The sequence below is a fragment of the Pseudochaenichthys georgianus genome, unplaced genomic scaffold, assembly GCF_902827115.2.
Source record: "Pseudochaenichthys georgianus unplaced genomic scaffold, fPseGeo1.2 scaffold_200_arrow_ctg1, whole genome shotgun sequence".
Taxonomy (NCBI): domain Eukaryota; kingdom Metazoa; phylum Chordata; class Actinopteri; order Perciformes; family Channichthyidae; genus Pseudochaenichthys; species Pseudochaenichthys georgianus.
Genome location: NW_027262720.1, coordinates 945,486 through 957,103, shown reverse-complemented (window position 1 = coordinate 957,103; position 11,618 = coordinate 945,486). Strand labels below are relative to the sequence as shown.

The 11,618-nt window shown below is 41.0% G+C and overlaps 2 protein-coding genes across 4 annotated transcripts in view; both read left to right on the top strand.

Moving 5' to 3' along the window:
• LOC117441807 (zinc finger protein 420-like) overlaps positions 1-11,618 on the top strand; it is a 350,733-nt gene that overhangs the window by 106,626 nt on the left and 232,489 nt on the right. The window lies entirely within an intron of this gene.
• Positions 7,756-11,618, top strand: part of LOC117441806 (zinc finger protein 93-like) — a 33,810-nt gene continuing 29,947 nt past the window's right edge. For all 3 annotated transcript variants that reach the window (XM_071202286.1, XM_071202284.1, XM_071202283.1), the window contains exon 1: positions 7,756-8,028. The gene's annotated coding sequence lies outside the window, so the exon portion shown is untranslated. The remainder of the gene's footprint in view (positions 8,029-11,618) is intronic.

The window sequence follows — 11,618 nt, the reverse complement described above, 5'->3', positions numbered from 1 at the left end:
CACAGCACATCGTCATTAACAAATACCGGAAACAGACCGAAAACATTTAAAGAAAAGAAAATAATACCTTATTCCGAGTGTGCTTGCTTTTCTCTTTGAAAGTCATCACATAACGGCATTGTAATACACGGTTCGGCTGCATTAAATATTACATATCTGCCGTAATTCTGTATTTATAGAGCCCTGATGAGAAGACAAACATGAGGAACTGAAAACGTGACGTGGATCATAAATATATCAGCCATTAAACAACATCTTACATTTCTTTTCACACAATACGTCTCCTTGCCGTATCAACACTAATTCGGCTCACTTTTATATTTGATCCAATTGGTAGATAGGCTGTTTTTACACCATAAAGGTGCACAGATGATATAAAGAGACACCTGGTGGTTAAAGCATGTTATTGAATTTCATTATTTTTATTATTAGATATTAATAGGATCCCTATAAAGTATATTCATTACTCGTTATTCTCTACTAATAGTTAATTAAAGACTGTATATAATGACTATTTTGCACATCCCGTTCAAGATTTCAAGATGTTCTAAGGTTTATTGACATATCATATAGGCCTACACAACTGTGGTGTAGTTCTGCACTGAATGAAAAACTTGGGTCGCAGGTTCCTCAATAGTGCATTACAAGACATCTATCAATATGTGTGCATACCTCCAGCAATGTTAACTATGTTGAAGCACTTATTTTAACTGATATTATACATAATGTATTATACTCTTATGATGTATGCAGATATTTCATCTCCGGCCTTGTCAGGTATTGAACAATCAATAAATAAAGAACACAGAATTGTTAAATATAAAACACAGAATTTGTGTGATTATACTAAATGATTTTCAAATAAACACCACTGCAGATTTAACTGTTACACATGCTGATGTAACGCAAATGTTCCAACTTGGGATCAATAAAGTATATCTTATCTTAAGCTGATCGATGGCTACTGCCATATTTGCAAAATGTGCCTCTGAACCTTGACAAGTGCATGTTTCAGGCTTATCAATTAATGTAATGTAATGTAATGTTATCAATTAACAACAGGAGGGGTCACAAACATAAGACCAGCTGTTAAATAAAGCTCTTCTGACCTTAGCTGGCATGTGGGTATATATATATATTAATACTGCCCATTATGGGCACCAGCAATTTCCACCCATTTATTAATTATATGTTTTAAATGTGAGTGTTTCCTGTCCCCTAAACCTCCAGGGATGTACACAGTTTAATACTGGCAACTTCTTATTATGGGAAATACGAAAACGTCTTTTAAAACTACAACTCCCAGTAGAGAGTGCCATAGAGAACATGTTGCGAAACAGAATAGCCAGCATGTGTAGTTCTGGGGACGGGGTGGGGGAGGGGGGACGCGGTGGACCCGTTCAAATCCAGTTTTGAACAGTCTGCCGTGGTTCCATCCCATTTCAAGTGCTGTTCGAGGCTCGGTAACCCTCGGAGCACACTCTCCAATCACAGAGCTTGAGGACTATCACGGGGTTTGTCAAACAGAGCACATGGTGTAGTCCAAACGATAGCTGGGGATTCTGGGTAGTGTAGTGTCTTCATTGCCTTTAAGGGCAGTTGACACAAACGAATGCCGTGCTTCCATGAGCGTCCATAGAAGCACATGGACATCCCGGAAAGCTGAAAATGGACGCTAAGGGCCCCCCCCCTCGCGTTGAAAATGGACGCTAAGGCCCCCCCCCTTGCGTTGGAAAAAGCCGGCAGGGGACTTGACATAACGTCAACATAGGCCGACCTGGGAGTGAGGATGTGTTGCAGAAGCACATGGACATCCCGGAAAGCTGAAAATGGACGCTAAGGCCCCCCCCCTTGCGTTGAAAATGGACGCTAAGGCCCCCCCCCCTTGCGTTGAAAATGGACGCTAAGGCCCCCCCCCTTGCGTTGAAAATGGACGCTAAGGCCCCCCCCCTTGCGTTGAAAATGGACGCTAAGGCCCCCCCCCTTGCGTTGGAAAAAGCCGGCAGGGGACTTGACATAACGTCAACATAGGCCGACCTGGGAGTGAGGATGTGTTGGATCAGTTGGGATGAGATGTTAGAGAGGAAGCCACATGTTTTTCAACCGTGTTGACAGTGATTGTTTGTGTCTGAGCGTGTGCATAATCGTTATGTTTTAAACAATATTTTATATACGTGAACCATTAAAAGAAAAATGTTAACCCTGGACAAATGACTAAAGCATTACAAATTACGTCATGGTGGACCTCATCCTTCACAACAACACGCGTTGGGAACTGACTGCTAACCTCCATGAGTGGCCTTTTTTGATGAGCGATCGCCGAAACACGCTCCAATGAATGAATCAAAGGATCTCGGACACGGAAGAAGGAGCTGCTGCGCTCCCACACAGCTCCAGATGATTGCTGACATGTGAACGCTGCAGGCGCAGATTTACCGGGTGGCATGGGGTGGCAACTGCCACCCTAAAAAATAGCCTTGGCACCCCAGCTGCCACCCCAGTTGGCATCTTTGTTTTGAAAGAAAAGTTGTGGCTCATCAGACATTTATGAGACAAAATCTCTAATGTCCAAGTGCAAGTGAATGCAGCACAAGATGCGAGCCAGCTTGGAAATATGATTGGCGGTGAATTCATTTGAATGGGGGACGGCGCAAAACGAGAAGCATTCGGATCCAAGTAGACGGAAGGAATGAGGTATTAGCGGTCTACAATGACAGAGAAGAGAATGTCAAGTTTGGCTGTACTCAGCATTAAATCAAAACGCACTAAAGCTTTGGATCTTAATACGTTTGTGAGGCGTTTTGCTGAACAACATGGTAATCACCGATTTTAGCTGTTATAGGCAACTTGATGCTCTGCTCACGGATGACTCGATGAGCAGAAAAACCTGTTAAGATGATGACCTTACGTGTGTAAATATATTTTCTTCTTTGTTGGGTCTGCCCCAAAAAACTGTTTTAAGTCCTGAGAAAGTCGAATAAGACGGTGTGTAAAACTACACTGCCCAGCCAAAAAAAAGTAACCACTTTGATTTAACTAGGCCAGCAGGTAAGGACCTTCCACTGGATAATAACTGATGTATATGTTTTAGCTGAATACACATTTTGTTAACCCTAACTGATGCAGTTAGTCACTTCTTTAATGTTTGTTCTTTCTGATGTAAAGTCAAGGCTGTAACTGTTTGCCGTAAAGTCGTGGGGCGCTGAAATGTTCCTTTGAATCTTTTGAATTTTGATATATGATAGTAATTACTTGTCTTTCAAATTTGAAGGAGGGTGAGCAAGCATCTTGAGGAACATTCATCATTAACTCTCCAAAAAATATAGTTTATTCAATAATAAATGAATATGTGAATCATAACAGTGATTGACAGCTGATAGGAATAATACGATTGTTAATAGTATCATATTCAGTCAGACAAACATCGATGAGACAGTTAATTAATGTACTTATTGCAGCAGTCTGCATACATTTGGTACCCCTGCTGGTCTAAGAGTGAAACAAACTCATTGAGTTATTGTTCAGTTAAAATTCATTAAACTAAGTCTGCCACCTTATATATTTATATGTAAGGCTTTACTGATGTGCCACAATAATGTCACCTAATGTTATTGAGTTAAAATATTAATATTGTGGCTTTTCAATTAACATTGATTGATATGACTGTGATTAAATCAGCATATACTTCTGCCAGGGGATGCTACCCTCAAAAATCTCCTGCCACCCTCTTGCCACCCCATGAATATTAGTGTAGATCCGCCCCTGGAACGCTGTGAAAGCCACGCGGAACCACGGTAGGATTGTTCAGAATTGTTACAAGCTGTGAAAGACCTTCTCATATCAGGATAAAGGTAAATCCTGCAAAAATTCTAAAATAAAACCTCCCGCAGCTGCTGCGTTACTGTCAAAATGAGTCAAGAGGGGAGTCGGCCTAAAGCGCCTGCCAATCAAAGTGATACAGAGCGTGGGCTCGGTAAAAGACAGAGACAAAAATAGACAAAAATAGCATCAATTCAAAATGAAAGGAATTCAAGGATAAAGAAACTGTATAAATTAACAAAGGATGTTGAACAATTGATACTTTCAAGACAAAATGTGTCTGAGGTGGAATCCATGTGTGAAATGTTTGTGAAAACAATGATCGAATTAAATGAGTTGCATGAGTCACTGAACCCATTAATACCAGAGGATGAAGTTATAAAACAAAATGAATGGTTTGAAACACAGCAATCAAGAAATGATAAATAAAATGAAAAGGTGGTTGCAAACTACAAAGGAGCAATTTACACATCCAATTGATGACCAAAACTAATGTGGTAATTGATATCTGTCCGAATGACAGCGTTTTTAATGTAACCGGAAGAATATGGCCGCTCCAGCCACAGGTCCAAAATGTCCTCCATCTCCTTTGCATGTATCAAGGCGGAGGCTGAAGCGGCTGCTCTCAGTGCTATGGCGGCTATCCTCAAAGAAAAACATGCACTGGAGTGTGAAGACTGGAGCATAGCCTCGCAGCAGCCAAACAGTGTGAAGAGGAGCAAATCAGACAACCCAAGGAGTGGCTTGAATAGCAAAGTGGAATTGCTATACAGCAAAGGCTGGACCAAGTTTGAGTTGTGAGCTAGACGTCCTCTCATACGTGTGTGTTCATTGGTGTAACTGCTTCCTATCAAACAGAGCTGAATCAGATCTGATCAGAGTAGGGCTGCAGCTCATGATTTAAGAATCAGTATTCATTATACTAATGCACTAAAGCGTCGGATGTCCGACTGCCAGGATAGCAACACGGAGTGTGTAGTGCAGTAGGTGTTGGTGGGCTGGTAAGACCCCAGAGGCCTCATTTATAAATGTTGCGTACGCTGAAAAGATGGCGTACGCCAGTTTCTAAGCAATCTTTGCGATTTATAAAAAAAAAACTTGACGGGAAAATGTGCGGTCCACTACACACTCTAAGAAAGGAAATATGGATGTTGTTTGCATTAATTGCTTTTTTATATTGAAACTACTAAGTAAATGCACTTTTTATAATTAAATCAAGAGACTTCAATTGCATGTATGTAAAAGTTCAAAGTTTTGGATTACATTACCGTGTTGTATTTAAATGGTAAAGTTGTATACTTTGATGATAGATTTTAAAAGCGGTGCAGCCTAGCTAACAGCTAGCTTAACGGTCTCTTTTTAATGATGTTCCCGTGCGCTTAAAAGTGTTAGAATATGTCACAGAAGAGGTGACATTTCAAGCTTTGTCTGTAGAAGTCTCATTTGTTATGTATTTAATGATTTTAGCTTGATGTGTGTGGAAGCTATTCAGTATTTTTCACATTTATTTAATGTATTTGTTATTTTTTTGTTTTGTAGAATTAATTAATTTACAGCCATATTATTTAAGTTAAGTTGTGTTCCAGCTAAAATGCTTTTATTTTGAAGGTGATGGGTCAATTTGGGCACACAGCTGGGTTTATTTAAGTCAATCAGGGCACAGCAGCAGTCAGCATGGGCACCGGGAAGGTCTATGGTTTTTTACCAGTGTCAGGGCTGAGTTCAGCAAACATTTAAACACCTTTTGCTTTATTGTTGATTGTCAATCAATCAATCAATCAATCAATCAATCAATCAATCAATCAATCAATCAATCAATCAATGTTTATTTATATAGCCCAATATCACACATGTTACATTTGTCTCAGTGGTCTTCACAGTGTGTACAGAATATCAGTATGACAATACGACACCCTCTGTCCTCAGACCCTCTGTCCTTAGACCCTCACATCGTACAAGGAAAGACTTCCAAAGAAAACCCAGTTTAAAGGGAAAAATGGGAGAAACCTCAGGGAGAGCAACAGAGGAGGGATCCCTCTGCCAGGACGGACAGACGTGCAATAGATGCCGTGTGTACATTGAAAAGATAATACATTTGCAACATAGGTATTCCAAATGTTTGGAAATGCATGTGTGTATAATAGGAAGATGAATCCACGAGGATATCCATCCAGGACTTATGATCCAGGACCACAGCCACGACTCAAGATCCAGGGCTCGCGATCCAGGACACAGGACCGCAGGATCATCCATGACTCCGGATCCCGGCGTATATAGACACCAAAAAGAAAGAAATTTGGGGAAGCTGGGTTAATCATAACATGAGAGGTAGGCTATAGACAGAGAGAAGGAAGAAGTAAGATGTCCCCCGACAAACTAAGCCTATATCAGCAAAACTAGGGGCTGACTATCAGCCCTAACTATAAGCTTTATCAAAAAGGAAGGTCTTAAGCGCACTCTTAAAAATGGATAGGGTGTCTGCCGCCCGAACACAAACTGGAAGCTGATTTCAAAAATGTGGAGCTTGATAAGAAAAGGCTCTGGCTCGCATTGTACTTTTAGAGACTCTAGGAACAACCAACAACCCTAGGGTTGTCACCATGGAGATCTAGCCCGCTAAAAAGTGAACCAGCTCGGTAGTACCGGAAATCCCAGAAGTTATCTTGCTAAACGAAAATCCTGCTTCGTAGTATACCTCCCAGGTTAGGTTGCAGGCTAAGAGCTCAACTCAAAGCACTGCCTGCTGACCAATCAGAGCTCAGTGTGCAGAGTTTAAAGCGATCAAGTCATATTACAGGAGAAAAGAAATACAGAAAAACTGCCGTCGCAGGAAAGACGGCCGGCAAAAATAACCGACTGTGTGAACGTGAACATTAATAGAATATCACCTCCATCTTCAGAGCAATCTGACTATTATAACATTAGCGTTAAGAAAGCTTACTTACATATCTGCCACAACATAAGTAACTGGATCAGAGTAACATTAAGTATGTATAGGGCTACGGCATATCACATCATAATGTATCATAATCTCCTTATCTGAGTCAGCTTCTTGAGCCGTATCTGGCCGTGCAACACTCACTGTGTCATATACTGTATGCAGAAGTATTATTTTAATCAGCACATTAAGTTGACGAAACACTCGAGACAAATGTAATTAAAGTCAGATCGTGTCTTAGACGGGGCAGTGATATCATAAACCTGTTAATGTACGCATTCAAACACTTTGTCTTTTACCAGCTGTATTCACCTTGCAGGTGAACTATGTGGCTTTGATCCTGGATCAAGTGTTTAAGTCATGGATGTTTAAAGTTTAACTTCTTCATATGTCTAATATTATAGTTCACTTTTCATTCAGGAAGTATGACGCTGCGCTGTCAGTATGCTTGTCCATGTTTGTGATTGGTCGAATGCTCCAGAAACCACCCCTTTCATGTGAACGCGCACCTAACTAGATTGGACACGGCTGGTTTGAGCGATCCACTTGATAACCCAGGTCGTAGTACAGTTTAGCGAGAGCGCGTATGTTTTGGATTAAGCCAACCGGCTAACTCAAACATATCCAGGTTAGGTTGAACCAGCTTCGTAGTACAGGCCTCTGGAGTAAATTCATAAGCGCTACCCTGCAAAGTCATTAACACTAGCTGCACCTTTACCAGCTTTGATAACACTTTAATGATCAATAATTATATCAAAACCTATATAATGGAAAACAAATGACTATGACTAACAAATGAATATTTATTATTATTATTATTATTATTATTATTATTATTATTATTATTATTATTATTATCATTATTATAATTATTATTATTATTGTTGTAATTCATATTTATTTAATATCGTTTTTCACCACAGGGAGGCAGTGAATTTATGTTTAAAAGAAAAAAGAAACTCCCATGATGCATTGCGGCAGTCCGTTTCTAGCTTCCGGTCCTCAGAAGCTAGACGTTGCTAACAGACGTTGACGCAGATTTTATACCGAATATAATGTGTATGTAAAACACATACAAAGACTTAGTTTATCCTTGGAGGGTGATTTATCCGTTAAACCGTGTTTGTGTTGCCTCCCGTTCTTTGTTCGTAGCTTTTTAAACCACGTTGCTGATTGGTAAACACAAGTAAAGGGAAATTAGCGTGTTTAACGGCAGTGTTTTATCAAGGAGAAGAAAGACTGAAGAACCAGGACGAAGAGGAGAGAGAGAGGTAACATCCATCCGTGTGTGTCTAGTTTTAATGACTTTGTATACTGCAGGGTAGATTGTTAATTTACTCCAGAGGCCTGGGGGGTATACTACGAAGCAGGATTTTCGCTTAGCCGGCTAACTTCAGGGAAAACTCGGGGTTTCCGGTCCTACGAAGCTGGTTCTCGTTTTAGCAGGCTAGATCTCCATGGTAATTTAGGCTGTGCGGCTAACATGGTCGGGACCAGGGGGGTATACTACGAAGCAGGATTTTCGTTTAGCAAGATACATTCTGGGATTTCCGGTACTACGAATCTGGTTAACTTTTTAGCGTCACCTCATCACCTCCCAGGGCTCGACAGTAACGGTTGCCAGGTTGCCATTGGCAACCATTCAGAAAAAATGTCAACCACTTATTGGCCTTTGGTTGCCATCAGTGGCAACCAGTTTTTAACATAAAGAAATAAGGACAGCAAACAGCTAAATGTGCACCGCAAAATACATATTAATTATTTGTTGTATTAAGAGTGATATTTAATTATTGTTGTGACCAGTCAGAACCAAGTCCTGCTTCTCGCTTGAGGCCAGGAAAAGGCTAGTCACTGTGACCTTTTTACCTGTGCTGGACTATGGGGATTTGTTGTATATGAATGCACCTGCCAATTACCTGAGCAAATTGGGTGCTGCGTATCACAGTGCTCTGAGACTTGTCACAAATTGTAAAGCGCTTACACATCACTGTACACTGTATACCAAGGCAGGTTTACCATCACTCTCTGTACGGAGGCTCAGTCACTGGTACACGTTTATCTATAAAGCTTTGTTGGGTAAACTCCTGTATTATATCTGCTCTCTGATAACACAGAGAGTTGCAAGCAGCTATTGTCTGAGGTCACATGATGTAGTCTTGTTAGATGTGCCAAGAGCAAGGACTGTCTCAGGTAAGACAGCTTTTATGTCCACTTGCTTGGAACAATCTTCAGCAAGAATTGAAACTGAGCAATCTCATTCCTCTGCATGTTTTTAAAGCAAGGCAAAATGAAATGCTTGCTGATACAATGGGCACTTGTAAATGTCTATAACTATGTATCCTGTAAATATAATGTATAATGTCCTTTATTGTTTCATGTGGAACCTATATGCTGCAGGTCTCCCTTGAAAAAGAGATCTATGATCTCAATGGGACCAATCTGGTTAAATAAAGGTTTGAAATGAAATGAAGAACCTGATACTTAAGTTACCGGAGCCAGAAAGCGATGCACGTTTACTCGCGTGCGCTGTGTGTTTGTTTTACAAAAAAATGGCGAAGCAAATTAAGTTGTTTGACCGTGGGGTAAAAAGTTCGGCCAACCCGTCAACATCTCAAACGAATGTTCAAAGTGATTCAACTGATAAAGCGCAAGATGAACCCGGACGAAAATAAAATAAAGAAGTCGGAGCATGCTTAATTGCTTCGCTTTTACATAAAACAGCTCCGCTCCGGCCTTCCCGCGCTATGCGCGGGACCTGCAAGTGTTTTTGTTACGTGTGTAACCGACCTGGGCATTCTGATGAGAGTGATAGATGACTGTGTGCAGACTAGGGATGCCAGCGATTATTCGAATATTCGTTACAGTCTCCGTAATCGAATATTATTTTTAAATTTATTTATTTTATTATTTATATATATTTTTTTTATTATTATTATTATTTTTTTTTTTCTGGCTTAGTTTCAACCAAAATATATATATATATATATGCTAATAATAGTAATAGTATTAATAATTGTAAATGGCCATTGGTCACACCAATAAACTGTAAACTTGGAGGAAGCCTGCGTGCAGATCAGACTGCTGCTGCAGCACGCTACACACCGACCCCACCCCCACCCCCCCTCTCCCTCACACGTGCGACTAAAGATGAACAAAGCGGCAGCCGGCAGGTAAAAAGAGTTCCTCCTCGTGGAACTACTTCGAACATACAAGTCCAAAGGAAGTTAAATGCAAGCTCTGCGAAAAGACGTTGGTCTATCACAGCTCAACCTCAACAATGCGTTCGCATTTGAGTGCAAAGCACGCCAAAGAGGTTACAGAGAAAGACGCAGCACAGCTGGCCAACTTCACTTCAAGGCCATGTCGTTGTGATGACATGCTTGTTTGTTGTTTGTACTGTTAAACATGTTACAGTAAAGAAAACAACGGAATTCCTTTACGGAGTTTTTTTTGTTTGTTTTTTTCCTCCCGCGGGGTGGGGGGTCGAATAATCGATTATTATTCGCCAGGGCTGCCGAATAATCGATTTTGATCATGGTCAGTTTCTGGCAACCCTAGTGCAGACCCGGTGCCAGAACAAATCTAAAGGGAGGGCATATAATTTTCATGGGAGGGCACACAAAACTGTCACGGCCTAGAGCACAATATATATATCAAACAGCATCGTGTAAAGACGCACACTTATTGCAAATACATGCACAAATAAAGGGCAACATAGAAACCACTTTGAAACATTGTGTGCGTGGCAGCACAAACACTGGTAAATCACGAGCAAGGCACACTGGTTAAGGATGGCAGCTTCCTCATCGTTGCACTCGGAGAGGAATAGTAGAGACGATGAACTGCTGTTAGCTCTATTATGGCATTGTGCATGTCGTGAGAGGTGTATGTTGCTGTGTGGGGAATGCTTTCCATTATTTTAGCCAACTCTGCATCTTTGTGCAGCGTATACTCAAACTTCTTCATATTTGACTAATATTATAGTTGACTTTTCATTCAGGAAGTATGACGCTGCTCTGTCAGTATGATTCTCCATGTTTGTGAATGCTCCAGATACCACCCCTTTTATGTGAACGCGCACCTAACTAGATAGGACACGGCTGGCTTGAGCGAACGAGTTGATAGCCAGCGTCGTAGGACAGTTTAGCGAGAGCGGCTTTGTTTTGGATTAAGTCAACCGGATAACTCAAAACATATCCAGGTTAGGTTGAACTAGATTCGTAGTATACCCCCCAGGTTAGGTTGCAGGCTAACGGTACGTCCACACAGCAGCTTCAGAAGAATCTGCCAACGCTTCTCTGCCCATTGACTTTGAATGGGGATGACGTCACGTTGCCTCGCTTTTCGCCGAACTGCATTGTGGGGGAGCGAAGCGTAGATTTCCAGGATGTCCAGGATTCAAAAGTTGAGCAATGTTTAACTTTTGAAGCTGAGCTGGAAGCGCCAGCCAATCAAACACGTTTATGCAAATCTGACCGTAGAAGCGCTAGCCAATCAAACTGCGTGTAAGCAGGGAGAACCAGAACCAGTTCATTTCCTCATATTCCAAACGAGAAGTTACGGTAGCAAATCACCCGGTTCTTTACGACCAGAACTATTAACGGGATACAAACCGGAGGAACCAGGCATGGAGGGAGGTGGCAGAGACAGTGGGTGAAACTGGTAGGTTTTCGCCTGTTTGGGGAGTTTATATATATATATATATATATATATATATATATATATTAGTGCTGTCAAAATTATCGCGTTAACGGCGGTAATTAATTTTTTGAATTAATTGCGTTAAAATATTTAACGAATTTAACGCATGTGCAGAATGGCCCATACGTGCCACCAGTGGCAGCGCCAGGGTATGGCTGGG